The 15,213-nt window shown below is 40.3% G+C and overlaps 1 pseudogene across 1 annotated transcript; it reads right to left on the minus strand.

Annotated features, from left to right (window-relative positions):
- Positions 1-11,579: 11,579 nt before the first annotated feature.
- Positions 11,580-14,485, minus strand: LOC147637500 (pentatricopeptide repeat-containing protein At1g11290, chloroplastic pseudogene; annotated as a pseudogene). Its single transcript, XR_015266046.1, has one exon. The product of XR_015266046.1 is annotated as a pentatricopeptide repeat-containing protein At1g11290, chloroplastic pseudogene (transcript).
- Positions 14,486-15,213: the final 728 nt, after the last annotated feature.

Below are 15,213 nucleotides of genomic sequence, written 5' to 3' on the forward strand. Positions count from 1 at the left end.
CGTTTGCCATCTTAACCACTATGTTTGTGACTTCTAGGTGAGGTCTTCCCATAGATTCCCAGTAGTTTTTAGTCACAATGCTCACTCCAGCACAACCATCAAGGATTCCCTTTAGAGTTAATCCCTTGGTAGTAATGGGGAGGGTTGCATTAGATTCGTCACCTTCAAAGTACTGTCCCAACTTGTTAACATGTATTTCAACGAGACTGAGTCTTCATCTAGGTTGGGTTGTAGATCCAAATGTTCCTCCTTCCTCCACATCTTGAAGCGTGTCGGGTCTATCCATATTTGCAAATTGTGGTAACCCCGCCTTCAGTTCTCCATTGAGAAATGCCCGAAGAGCTAAGAATAGCTCAGGATCTCCGTATAACTTGGATATGATCGTGGTTCCGATTTCAGAGGACATGAAATCCATTACTTTGGACACATTCAACGGTACTTTTTGAGATATCGGCCCCTGACTAGGGACTGGTGAAGATGGAATCACTTCCTCTTCGATGGGGTCACTCTGTCCACTTCCTGATGTCCTATCCTCACTTTCTTCCCAAATGATACTAGGTATAGCTAACGGTTTATGGCTCCTGTGAGGCTGAACTTGTGTAGAAAACATTGTGTCTGGAATCTTGATTTTTCTAGGTTCTGGCTCCAGTTCTCTTTGTGTTTCTTCCACCAAACCCCTTAAGTGTTGCACTCGTTCAATCTCCTCTATTGGGTTTGGGTAAGTCTCAATCTTTTTCTTGAGAGTTTTTGGCCCACGTGGCTTGTCTTTGAGAGTCTCAGTCAGTCTGGGTAGCCGAGAGGGCATTAGCTGACTTGGTTGTGGGGCAGGAGGAGTTTCCTTTTGTTTCCCTCGATTTATGTCTTTGCTTGATTCTCCTTCGTTGCGCTCCCGACGAGTGGGTTCCTCCCTTGAAGTAGTGGCTTTGGTCCCCATGGTTTCTATTGAATCAAAATCATCTTCAGGATCATTCATATACACAGGGTCGTCTCCTGTCCATATATTAGTCTTTGAACCAGGTTTGGAGCTTGTGGCATTAAGTGATCTCTTCCATCACGTTTTCTTTTTCTTTGCTCGAGCAATTGATGCAGTATCCCTCTCTTCAAGAATGTAGTTTTGATTTTGAAGCATTGACCGTGTGACTACATTTGCGAGTACAACAGGCGTGGTTCCTAGTGCCTCATTGGTGACCTCAACCAAATTCAATGGCGTAATCTTAGGTTCACTTGGATTATGTGGACATTGAGTAATCAAATGATCTATGCCACAACGATTACATGTAAGTATCGGCATTCCCGATGTGCTCCCTTGATTTGGTTGCATTTGAGTAGCGATCTTCTCTAGCCTATTAGGGCACTCCGCTACACGATGCGGTCCACCACAATCGTAGCATTGAAAAGGTGGTCTCCTGGCAAAGGTATTAAGGTTTTGCCCTCTTGTGGGTGGCGAGAGCAGCCGCTTGATATACAGGCTTGACTTGCCTGAAATGATCCTCCATGTAATACTGGGGAGTCATTTCAAACGTATCAATCCCATATGGAACAGTGGGGTTTATATCCTCTTCATAATCCCCACGTGCACTATGTGACTCACAACCCATCTGGTTTATAGGGGTAACCCTCGGATGCGGAGGTTGTGGTCCTAGCACACTGGTGGTGGTAACGGCACAGATTGGACTAAATTTGGGTTCCTTGGAACTATGTGTTGTGAGCACAGTGTTCGCCTATCCGGAGCTCCCGTGGCCCTTAGAACACTCTATTTGTGCCTGTGGGGGGAAAGGTGAAGGCTTTGTCCCACATGCCCACTCCACTCCTTGGGGGGTAGACTATATAGAGAGCTTCACTCCCCTTAAGATTTCACTTGAGAGAAAGCTATGGAGGCTCACTCTCCTATATATATATATCAAAAGACCGAGAGATCGAGGCCGGGGTCGGGGTCAATTGGGGGTTTTTTCTTTTTCACTTTTTTTTCAATAAAAAATTTCTTTCCACGCGGGTTGGGTTGATTTAATTATTATTATTATTTTTACCCTCTTTTTTTTATTTTTTATTTTTTACTTAAAAAGTGTTTTTAGAGAAAAATAGCCATAACTAACTTACTAACTTACTGTTCTAACAGCTAACACACAAAACTGGAATGTGTAGAAAATGAAGACAACAGAACAAAAAAAAACTGAAGAATAGCAGCAAAAACACAAACACGCCTCTCTTTGCCTTTCCTGCAAGATAAAATAGACTTCAAACAGCAGCCCGAGCTGCACCTGGAGCTTGGTGCAGGGCAATTCCCCGATAGCGGCGCCAAAAATGTGCGCTTTTGCCGCACGTGTCGGAGCTAGGGACCTACCAAGCATTGTGTGCGATCCTCCACGAATGGTTGCAAGCACACAACCAAGAAACCAGCAAGCTCAAAACAGGGAGCAATAGTGTGTCACTCACCGCTCAGACTGCCGTCGTCATGAAGGATTCTCGCGCCACGATGAAGAAGGAGCCGCCCTCGCCGCTCTGCCGCCTCGCCGCCGCAGTCGTGTCGCCACGCAATGCTCGATCGCTACACACACACACACTCTCTCTCTCTCTCTCTCTCTCTCTCACACACACACACACGCTGGAGAAGGAGATGGAGAAGATGAAGCAAGAGCACTTCTTGTATTCATCAACACTTACCGAATGAGAGGTTTTAGGTTACATTTGACTTTTATATGTGACTTGGCCGTTCACACATGGGCACCTACACATGGCCGGTCGATCCTAACCCTTATCTTGATGAAATTCGAGGTGCGCCTCTCATCGGCGATTACCCAATCCCTTTACCCTTTACATGTGGTGTCGACAAGCCTGGCCCATGACTCAGAATACATAAAATAATTATATGACGTAAAAAGTAATACGTCTCAATGTCCGCCATAGGTTAACACCTTGAGGCTTTGATTTAATGTGTAAAGCAACGTTTAAGAAAAAACTTTTGATGTAGCTCTTGATGGTCTTGATGCTTTTGATGTAGCCCTTTGGAAGAAGTAAAGGTAGTGAAGCAAAGCTTTTAAGCTTTGAAATTTAGCCCGAGCACTCAAGAAAAAGAAGAAGAAGAAGAAGAAGAAGAAGGAGAAGAAGGAGAAGAAGAAGAAGAAGAAAAAAAGAAATTTGCCAACGATGAAACACGAGCAAGGAGGAGAGAAAAATTGGTAGTTAGTGCATTAAAAAAAAACACAAATTTTGAATGGTGAAGTCGACGTAGCGCTGGAGGAAAAATAAGAGTTAATCTTTTCTGTTTCTTTTAGAAAATCAATGGGGAGTAATTATGGCCCTTGATTATGCAGATTGTATGCAGGATGAGTTTAACAAAACTAAGATTAGGAAGTTGGAGCCCTTGCCCTACTAATCAAATCCATACGGTAAGCTTAATTCACGGGGGATTGAGAATCGAAAAAAGCGGTTTTACAAAAGAAGGGTGGTTTTTGGAATTTGCAGAAGTGGTTTTTGAAAAAGTTGGTATTGAAACCTGGCCCTTGAGACACATGGAGTGTCACATAGCAATCATGGAGTTCCACGTAATATATGTGATCCACCCATAACTAGGCATGGTGGTGCTTGTTCTCCACCAAGCCTAGCAAATACCAACTCTATGTAGTAGTCTTAGACAAATATATAATTTTTGACTTAGGAAGGGTAAAAGGGCCCTTCCCTCAAAGTTTTTTTCTTTTTTCTTAGAGAGCCCTTTGCCATTTTTTTTTCCTAATGGTGTCACTAGCAATAATAACAGTGGTGGTGGTGGCACTAGCAACAGTAAACAACAGCAATAATAGTTGTACTGGTGGTGGTGATGGTAGCAAGCTAAGGGTGCCTTGCTCGAAACCACTGTCTGAAATTTTCTAGGGGAAAATAGCACATTGAATGACTAATCTCACCTAGTAGTTCATCAAATTTCATTCTTTAGTAATTTGATGAAACATGACCTTGCTTTTTGAGTACATATAGAGTGATAAAAAATAGAACATAATTGGGACCTCTTTTTGTGTTGCACAAATTCAATATATAGGGCCTATTTTGAATTTGGTCAAGAAGGTAGAATTGTTGGAAAAATCAATACTCCACCCTTGCGTTGTAGACAATCAAGGTAGAGTGGTGGTTTCAGAGCGAATGTTGATCCATGGGAACTCCCTATAGAGTTTGGTAGAATGGGTGTACATAGATCTTTAAAGAATGGAGGACTATGCATGCTAAAGGCCACACTATTCTTACACCACAAAATCAAGAGGTTGATAAGATTAATGAACTAGCCTTGAGTGCATTACCTGGTATTGAAAAAGAATACATGAGTGTGGATTCAGTTGTTTCTTCTGCACATGATAGAATAATGTATGCAATTGAGCACTTGAATAGTTCGAACTTAGGTGGTGGTTACCCTCCTCATTGCTTGCTTCTAAAGATGAATACTCCTATCATTTTGCTCTGCACTTTGGACCCTCGGCGATGACTTTGTAATGGTACTAGATTGATATGTAAGCAATTTCATTCAAAAGCGATAGAAATAGAAATTATTACAGGTACAAACATTGGAGACAGAGTCTTTATTCCTAGGATAACATTCATACCACCTACGATTCAATTGCCTTTTGATATGAGAAGGAGATAATTTCTTGTGAGAGGTTAGCTTTTGGTATGTCAATAAATAAGTCCCAAGGATAAACATTGAGTGTGTTGGGACTTTATTTTGTCACACAAGTATTCACACATGGACAATTGTACGTTGCTATGCCACGTGTTAGATCATCAGATGCAATGAAAGTGTGTAAAGGATATTGTGGACCACGGAAGTAGCATTAAAAGTACAAACAAAGTCTACACAACCAATGTTGTCTACAAAGAGGTATTGAAATGGAATCCAAATGAATGTAAATATAATCTATGCCCAAAAGGTAGAGAATGAGCTATTGATACAACAATCTACAAATGCAAGAGACTACATTCATAGATATATTTGTATCACTCAAGTAAGCACTTGGAAGGAGAATGTTTGCAAAGATGCGACATATGCAATCTATGTGGTCCTCGAGTAAGTGTGCATGCTTTCAAGTCGATTGATGTTTCTTTTAGAATGACAATTATGTTATTGTGATGTGAAGAGATGAAGTTAAATAGGGGCTGGATGGCAAACTTCTTTCAATTTACCTCCCACATTGGCACTAACATTGCCGGTAATATTGAATTGATATATATAAATGTACTTACATTGTGAAAATAACATGGCTAACATTGAGGTAAAGTCACCATGCAGATCTTCAAGTATGGAGTGCCCCAGTTCCTACTCAAGGGGGTGGTTCAAATTCTTGAGATGGCTATAGGGGCACAATGACTTCAACTTTGTCTTTATAACATTAGAACAATTCTTTAGTTTTGTCATGGAATATATTGATTTTTTTTGTTTACAAAAATATACCAAATATATTGGTTTTTGTTATGGCTCTCTTTGAGCTTAGAATTGATGACGAGGAGCGACTACTTAATTGCCTTGGGTATTAATTGATTAATGCTATGAGGATTCATAGACAATAAAAAATATTTCATTTTCATGTGACGTACTTAGGTCTCTATCCTTTTTGTGGCTCACCAGTGGGGGGCCGTGGAGTTTAGGAGCATATTAGATTTACCTTCTCAACAAGGTCATGGTGGTCAAGAAGCAAAGTCAAAAAACAAAGTGGCATATTAGCTTTTTTGTCATTATAAAGTAGAAGCTATTATGAGGCTTTATTTTTCCTCATGATATGCTTTTTCTGAATGGTGCACAAGTCTCGAGTATCAAAGAGTTGGGAGGAAGTTATCATGTGCATGTAAACTGTTTGGTGTTCCAGCAGACACCCCAAGGAGTAATACTATGTTTAAAGCTGAATGATCTTTGATGGGTTTAGTGTTGGTTATGTACAATGATATTTATTCTCTAAAGGGGATTCAAATTTACTAATTTTAGGATAAGAAAATGTTATACTTTTGACTTGATTTCATTTTAAGTATCATTATTATTTTGTTTTCGTTTTGAAATACTTAACATCTAGAGAGAGAGAGAGAGAGAGAGAGAGAGAGAGAGAGAGAGAGAGAGAGAGAGAGAGAGAGAGAGAGAGAGAGAGAGAGAGAGCTCAAAATCTTGTGTAATTGATTAGAGAAGTGTAGTACCATATTTAATATAATGGATAACATTGCTTGGGATATATGTGGCAATGACATCATTTATATTTATTTATGGTGATGGACAAGATATCGAAGGTATTTGTCTCAGTGTTTGCTATAATATGGTCATCATTGTTTATCATAATCTATTTAATCTTCATGGCTCAATTGTAGGCCCTCTGTCTTGGGAAGGATAAGCTACCACATCCCTAATGGTTGAATTGTTAGAGTGCACATGTGTATTATGGTATAAAAACTTGTTTTTTGTATATTTATTACGTTGAATTGTAAATTTTAATTTTTATTGATATATATATTTTTTGAAACAGGGAATATTTTTATTTTTTTGATCCTAGATTATTGCTAAGTTTGTATGGTCTAGATACTTACAATGAGAGCTTTGGGTTCCTTGGAATTTACAATCTTAGATTGTGAATGATTGCAGATTAGCTTCATGTACATGTAATGTTTGTATGGTCTAGATACTTACAGTGAGAGCTTTGGGTTCCTTGGAATTTACAATCTCAGATTGTGAATGATTGCAGATTAGCTTCATGTACATGTAATGTTTGTAGACTATTAAAAGCCTAATAAGTTAGATTTTCAGTGCATAGGCACCGGACAATAAATAATTTTTTGATTTTCTGTTTACAAGCCTATTCAAACGCCATTCTTCTACTCAAGAATTAATCCACCAAATAAGTCTTTGCGGCATTTATTTTCTAAAAAAAATAATTCTTTTAATAGCCAATGTTATTATCTTATAAATATTTTTTGTATAAGCTTCCAAGGAGAGATAATTTGGTTTCTCGAATATTTTTTTAATGGTTTGCCACATCACTTCTATTAGTAGTGAGGTAAAGAGAAGTAAATTGTGTGGTTCCTGCGCTTATTATTATGAGCCAATTTATGTGCAGGTCAATGATAATGGTTCTGCATGGGACATTGATCTACTTTTTTGTCACTCTTTTTGAAATTTTTGTGTGTCGATGATAGGGAGTTTTATTGGCTTTGTATTGGTATGTGTGCTTGACTCTACCTTTTGTGTTATCCTATCATGTACTCAAAATGAGAGCAAGAAGGCAACTAATATGACACTGTTTGCTACCTTCATTATTTTATTCATGTTATGGATTGGTTTTGTCAATACCACTTACGTTAATACCACTTATGGATTGGTTTTGTCAATACCACTTACGTTAAGATTGTTCTTGCTAAAGTTTTGAGAAGTTTTGTCGCCCACTAGACTGGGTTGGAATGCTCTCATGGATATGTATGCTAGATGTATATATATGCCAAGTTTGGTGCTTTCTTCAAAGAAAATTGAGTGCTTGAGAATCTCCTTTCGTGGATATGTATGGCAAGCATGGTGTGTTCATATATAGGTAGCCAAGTTTAATGCATTCTTAAGGTAGACCATGAGGGCCAAAATGGTGCAAAAGAGGAATTCCCAGGATATTTAAGATCCAAGTAATTAAATGGTAAAAGAAGAAATTTTGGCATAGTTCAAATTATGAGTATTTATCAAAAGTGGAATTTTGATAATTATTAATTTTATTGGGAAATATGGGTAGAATTGATTTTTGTAAATCCCATGAATCTTTTACTCGAAAAGAAGAATAGTGAATATATTTTACTTGAGAAATTTGAGCAAGAATATGAAAATATCCATCGAGAAAACTTGGATAATTCTTATTCAGAAAAGAGAATCTAGAATCCCTAGGAGGATCGAGGATCTAATGAGTAAACGGAAGTTTAGAATTAATTCTCATTAATGAAGCTTAAGGAATGAAAATACAATACTTAAATGCTCTTTCTGATTTTTTACGATTCAATTCTGATAAGGTTTATTTTCCCTTTTTGAACCTTCAACAACACTCTAATACCTAGATTCAATGGGATCAAGAAAAAGTACCTTTAACTAGACCAAGCAATTGGCAGAAACTTAGAAAAGTCCTATCTCAGCATTCATCGAAAGTAGAAAACGGTACTAAAAGTGGATGTGATAAGATGTGATGTGGATTTGAATGAATGTAAATGAATGTGATGGGATGTAAATGGATGCGATGTGATTAGATGAGATGTGAATGTGATAAGAGGAGATGTGAATGTGATGTGATAAGATGTGAATGTGATGTGATGAGATGTGAGTGGATGTGATGAGATGTGGACATGGGCGTCATGGTTGTTGCGATAGCAATTATTCCTGGGGGGGTCTAGAACTCTGAACATCACTCATCCGCCGCTTAGTAGTCCTCCCCCGCTTGGTGAGGACTACTAAGTGGGTCCCCAGTTCCCTCATCCTCGGCGTGGTGGTGACGTTTAAAACTAGAGCCCCCACTGAGTCCCACCTCCCCCCTCGAGGGGTGTGTCCCTTAGCTGGCTTTTATTTGAACCACTTTCCCCTCGCACCCGAAAGCAAGCAGCTCATCCACCTATGGGCCAACTCCGAGCATCTAGTGGGTTGTTCCCCCAAAGCGGGTGGATAGCTTTAGGGTGGACTGGCGACAACCAATCAAACCTCATAAGATCGGCGACAACCAATCGATTGGCGACACCAATCAAACAAGAGAAAATACAACTCCATCACATTCATACCAAACAAGAGAAAACAGTCTTTTCAACTTGATATTGGAATAAGACATTCTTTATTAAGGCATTTGCCATTGTTTCATGACAATACACCCTTCTTGTTCTTTTTTAGGTAAGTTTTTGTGTAGGACTTCCTAATCTTACTAGGTCGCGTAATGCAATGGTCTATGCAAAACTTAAAGAGTGTTTCTAACCTGGACTGACGGCAGCGGCAGTGTCTACACGACGGTGTTACTTACAGAGACGTTGCTTGGTCCCGCGATGTTACTCGCATCCTCGCGTGTGAGTTTAGGTGCCATGACTTGAAAACTCATAAGATTAAGAAAAAGTGCACCTAACGCTACATGTATCTGCTAAGAATTCGGCTTCAATGATGAATTTTGTGTAAAAAGCGACATCTTTAAGTGATTTAGTAATGCTAATTTGGTTCCTTATAGGAGTAATGCCCTACAGATGTGGCTTGAGATTCAGAGGAGGTTTGGTGTTGTTTCTTCCGTGAAGACTGCTAACCTGGAGGCAGATCTTGAGAAGATTTCCATGAGTGAACCTGATAATATCATTGATATGATTGGGGACTTTACTCACATCAAGAGATAACTTGAAGGATATGGGAGCACAATCAACAACCCGATCCACAAGCTGCTTGGTAAATTGCCTCCCTCCATTGCTTCCTCACTTTCTTGTACCCTCCCTCCCATTGCACACTTAATGCTCTATCTATGCACTCTTCAAAATCCTTTCCTATTTTGGATCTCCATCTAACGAACTAGTCCATATCTTTATGGTGGCCTCACATGATGTCATGGCTCTTGAGATAGACCCAATCCATGCATGACACTTTGTTGTATTTCCCCCAATCCTTGCATCATGCTTTGTTGTATTTCCCCCTTTCAAATTGAAACATATAGAAGTTCATTTACTTCTCTCCTCCTTTGATACTAAAGGACAGGACCTCGGGCTAGTTTCCATAACCAAGTACACTAATAATGGATTTGTCCACTTTAAAACACCAAAAATTGTTCTATAAGGTCTCATGGATGTTGTTGTCTTCCCTTAAAGCATAGTGTTGGCACTCCTATCTAAAGCCCTCTTTCTTGATTATTAATGAGCATGCCACATCATCTCTGGTCTCTATCAAAATCTCAAAGCATGAAAACCCCATGCAGCCCACCAAAAGTCCATGTTTTAAAGACATTAAAGAATCCTATTATATTCAGTAGGCTACCATTGTTGGAGCAAACCTCCACACGTGCTTCTTTTCACACAACACCTAGAAAGTGGTCCTTTGTGCAGGTAGAGTACTACTCATTCCCAAGATAATTAGTGCAAGGTGAACTTCAACACATGTCAATTCATTAATTTATCCTAAGTAACTTAACAAGTGTAAAGTAAGCTTCTAACACATACCAAATTATTTCTACTGTATCCTAAATAACTTGACAAGTATGAAGTAAGCTTTTAGTAGATGCCAAATTACTTCTAATATATCCGAAGTAGGTTGACAAGTAAGATTGAAGCTTTCAATACATGCCAATGTATCCTAAATAACTTGACAAGTGTGAAACAAGCTTTTAGCATGTGTGCCAAATTATTTCTAATCTATTCTAAACAAGTTGACAAGTATGAAGCAAGCTTCTTACACATGTCAATTTACTTCTAGCCTATCCTAAGCAACTTGACAAGTGTGAAGCAAGCTTTCAACACTTAAAAACCTTGTACTACTAAATGATAAAAATATAGGGCATCATTTTGATGTTAAGGCATTTCGATTGATAAATAAGTGTTTCGATAGGAATGTTTTTTTATCAAAATGATTTCATTTGAAATGTAATGCCTAAAATCTGTAACCCCTAAAACATGGCGTACGCATAGAATATGCATGTATAGATTTGTAAAACATATTATTTAGACGTTATTATGACCGAATACTCATGTAACGTATAATGCAAATTAGAGGCCCAACCAAATAAGGCTTAAGGCTCAAGGCTCAAGGCTTCTAAGATATCCATTTTCTCTCTCCCTTAGCTTCCTCTTGTGTCTACTTCTCCCCAAGCTCCTCAAGGTATGCACGATGAGAGGAGTTTTCCTTCCATTAGGTCTCACACACCACCTCTTAATTCCCACCACTCACTTATTGCTTGATATCCTACTCAAGGTTTAGCTCCCATAGTTCACAAGAACCATTATTCCATGTTTCTTCCTCCACTCCACTCAATCATGTAAAATCAAGCATGAGGGCATGCTTTTTCTCCTCAAGATGCTCTACTATCTCGGAGCCAATGCCTATAGCTAAATCCTATGGTAAATATGCTCATTCAACTTTTCCTTTTTTTTTTTCAGAAAGGAGACTTCTATTAAATTTGTTCTTATTCCCTTTTCTCACAACCACAACAAATAGTAAGTGCCCCACAAGCTACATACAATACAGCTTAAGAGACTTTCATTCAGCTAGTGGCATCCTTCCCACAAGCACCATCAAGGCCATGAGCATGCAGAAGGGATATACGACCAAGAGTCACCAAAAACAGCTTGGCATCAGAATGGAGTGCATTATGTATCACCCTTGTGGATAAGCATTTCAAAGGTCTACCCTGTACTCCCCCCTCACATGGGGCTTCTTTCATTCTTGTTTTTATGAAATCACCAAAAACAGGGCCTCCCACTCCTCAGTCTCTACGAGAAATGTTGCCGTTAACCTGCTATAGCAGATGTTATAGCACCACCTTTGCTGGTGCATTTACAATCAAGCAGTTTTAACCAGACCCTTTTTTTTTTGAGAACTGTCCTCAAAATCATCTGGCTACCTTGTACATAAATCCAAGCTCAAACCCTTTTTGAGTCATAAAAATTCTTTAAAACCTTTTTATGTATAAATCCACATGCCGATCATCCAAAAGGATACCTGTCTTCAGACTCGATTGCTTAGAAGGCTCAGTCCACCCCAAGGATTTCTTGTTTTGCTGCAGATTACCAGTAGTCCCCACAAGAACAAAACCCATGTTTAAAGTGGTGAAACCGGGTATTATCTCGCACGATGACCTCTCTCTGCATAATTTTGCTCATGAATTTGGTAGCAATGTGGCAGTCGGGGCACACTCGCAGGTTCTTGATAACTCTCAGTGGTGCCCTTGGGGTCAAGCTGATATGTCCAAGAGCCATTGCAAGCTTCTCACTGTGATGAAGAAGAGCGTTTTCCTTCATATGCTCAGGCATGTCTCGCAGCACACAGCGTACATCTGCTTCATAGCCAGCTTCTTTCATAAGCATCAGCAATCGTTGCAGTTCTGCACGTATTTCAATATTTTGTGGGTGTGATGTATCATCAACCAGAAACTGATGCACTTGACTGTTAATCTCAATGCGACTCCAGCCGGGCTCTTTCTTGAGACCCTTCTTCTGCATTGATTTTCTCACCTTTGCTTTATCAACAAACCTGCCCATTTCTGAAAAGGTATTTGAAAATAGGATGGGTGCCATGACATTCTGCGGTTCCAGCTCTTGCACTCTTTCTACTGCGTGTTTGGCTATCTCCAAGTTATGATAAGTTCTGCAGGCACCAAGCAAGGACATCCAAACTGCAGCACCAGGTTGGAATGGCATCTTCTTGATAAAATCTTCTGCCTCTTCAAGGTGTCCTGCTCGACTTAGAAGATCAACCATGCAGGTATAATGCTCAGCACTAGGTTTGCTTCTGTGATCTTGCGTCATGAAATCCAATACCTGACGACCTTCATCCACAAGGCCCCAATGGCTGCACGCAGAAAAAATGCTCAAATAACTCACCTTGTCCAGTTTCACACCAGCCTTGCACATTTGTTTGAAAAGGCCATGCAAACCTTTGCGATCACCATGCTGGGCGTATCCTACAATCATTGCATTCCATGCAACAACATCCCTCTCAGACAAGGCATCAAATACCTCCTGAGCCTTGTGCAGGCTCCCACACTTGGCGTACATGTCAACAAGAGAACTGCCAATGCAAACGTCCGACTCCAGCCCATTTGCGATCACATCGGCATGAATCCTCTGGCCTTTCTCTAAATCTGAAATACAGGCACATGCATTGAGCACACTGATAAATGTTAGCCTGTCAGGCAACACTTTCTGCTGCTTCATCTCACCAAAGAGTTTAAGAGCCTGTTCAGCATCCCCATGTTGAGAGAATCCGGAAATCATAGCCGTCCATGCAACGACATCACGCTCAGGTAACAGCTTGAACATTTGGTGTGCACTTTCTATGCTCCCACACTTGGCAAACATGTCAACAAGAGTGCTCCCTAAAACAACATCCAACTCAATACCACTTTTCTTGATGTATGCATATACCTGTTTGCCCTGCTCTATGTCTTGTAACTGAGCACAAGCCTTAAGAGAACTCAAGAAGGTCACCTTGTCCGGCATCACCCTTTTCTCTAACATCTGTTGGAAAAGATGCACTGCTTGTTTGCCCAAACCATGGTGGGCATATCCTGCAATCATTGTATTCCATGACACCAAATCCCGCTTGGCTATTTTATCAAATGCATGGCGTGCACACGCTATGCTACCACATTTTATGTACATGTCAATCAGCGAGTTTCCCACAAAAAAATCCGACTCAAAACCACAATGTACCACATCTTGGTGAACCTCTTGACCTTGTTCTTGTGATAAAATCAGACCACAAGCAGTAAGAGCGCTAGCGAATGTGACACCATTTGGTGCCACCTTCTCATACTGCATTTGCCCAAAAAGCTCCAATGCTGCATTACCAAGCCCTTGCTTCACATACCCAGCAATCATTGCAGTCCATGACACTACATTGCGTATAGACAACTTGCTAAAAACTTGTAAAGCATCCTGTATACTGCCACATTTGGCATACATATCAATGAGAGTGCTTCCAACGAATACGTCGGACTCTAGTCCTCCCTCCATAACATTAGCATGAATCTCCTTGCCCCAATCAAGTGACAGAGAGCATATGCATGCTTTCAATGCACAGATGAAGGTGACGTTGTTAGGTTCTACATTTGCCTTCTGCATATGGCAAAAGAGTTTCAATGCTTCTTCAGCCTTACCATATTTCACATAACCTGACAGTAAAGCAGTCCATGAGTACACATCTCGTGCAAGCATTGCATCAAACACTTGATGTGCCTCAATTATTCTCCCACAATTTACAAGCTTTTTAATAAAGTCATTTCCTTGCAAGGCATTTCCCATGGACTCTATCTTGGCTGTTTAGGCCATCTTTCTGAGAAACTACCTGTTAAGACAGTTCGTAGATCGACCCCTGCAGGCTGCAGCCAGGAGAGACGCATTGAATAACCACAGGGTGAAAACCCTAACCTGTGGCAAGATTCATGGACGGCTAAAAGGCTAAGAACCATCAAAGCTCCTCCATTTCTGACCCGAGGGTATTGATGAACCGTCAAGACATATCTACCACGCTCTCATGTCCATCGTATTACTACCGTCTTCTATCAAGCAATACACAACTGTCATGGTGTAACAAACACATGGGAACGCCTTAAGAGAAGGTCAAACAAGTGCCTACACAGTCTACACAGTCTGCAGAGGCATAAGCAAGGGCTTTGAAATTTGTTCTCAGATCACCTTTGTCTACTGTCCTAGAGAGCCACGTGGCCATTCTAACTAACCTCCTAATTTTAGCCCTAAAATACTTGCAAACTTTTAAAATGCCCCTCAAAAATTACACTAAAATACCTATATTTCACCAAATCTGTCAATTTTGAAGAGCAAGCGTGCCTTTCAAAAATCAAGGCTGCTTTGGACTCTTTTTTTGGTCGGCAATGTGGATTTTGTGAGCCCTTGTCCAAGGACACGTTGCATCTAGGTCTAGGGTCCCATATAATATCCACTTTCAAGCTCGTGTCCTAGGCATTTATTAGACTATTGGTTAAGTGCCTGTAAGACTCGTTAGCACGTCAGTTAGAAAGGCCAATGTCTACCTGTGTGAAAGCCTTTTCCGTCCACCAAGGTCACTAGCATGGTAGCAGGATGATAAGCTAGGCAGCCAAATCGTCAAGGATAGAAGGAAATTCACTGTGGGACAGTCTCGGTGGGACATTCATTGTACTCATTCTCTGTGGGGCACTCTCAATTGGGACAGCAAACAATCCATTTATTGTACTCGTTCTCTTGCATTAATTCAAGCAAATACTCTCTGCGGAGGAATGGGCCCTTCAGTGGTGGGTGATTGGCGTGTACTTTATATACTTCTTGCTCCTCTCTATCTCACTTCAATAATCAGCAAATTGACGCACACCTTAATCACAACTAAAAAGCTTCTGCTAGCCTCATGTAAAATAGTGGTATCAGAGCTAAGGCTTTGACCAAAGGCTTTTTTTAATGGATGGTTTACTTTGCTCCAAGCTAGAACCCGTTGGAGCATCCCACAAAGATCTTTGTGTGGTTGGTTTACTTTGCTCTGGGCAAGAACCCATAGGAGCATTCCACAAA

This window comes from Cibotium barometz, chromosome 6, assembly GCF_041138505.1.
Source record: "Cibotium barometz isolate CiBa-2024 chromosome 6, ASM4113850v1, whole genome shotgun sequence".
Classification (NCBI taxonomy): Eukaryota; Viridiplantae; Streptophyta; class Polypodiopsida; order Cyatheales; family Cibotiaceae; genus Cibotium; species Cibotium barometz.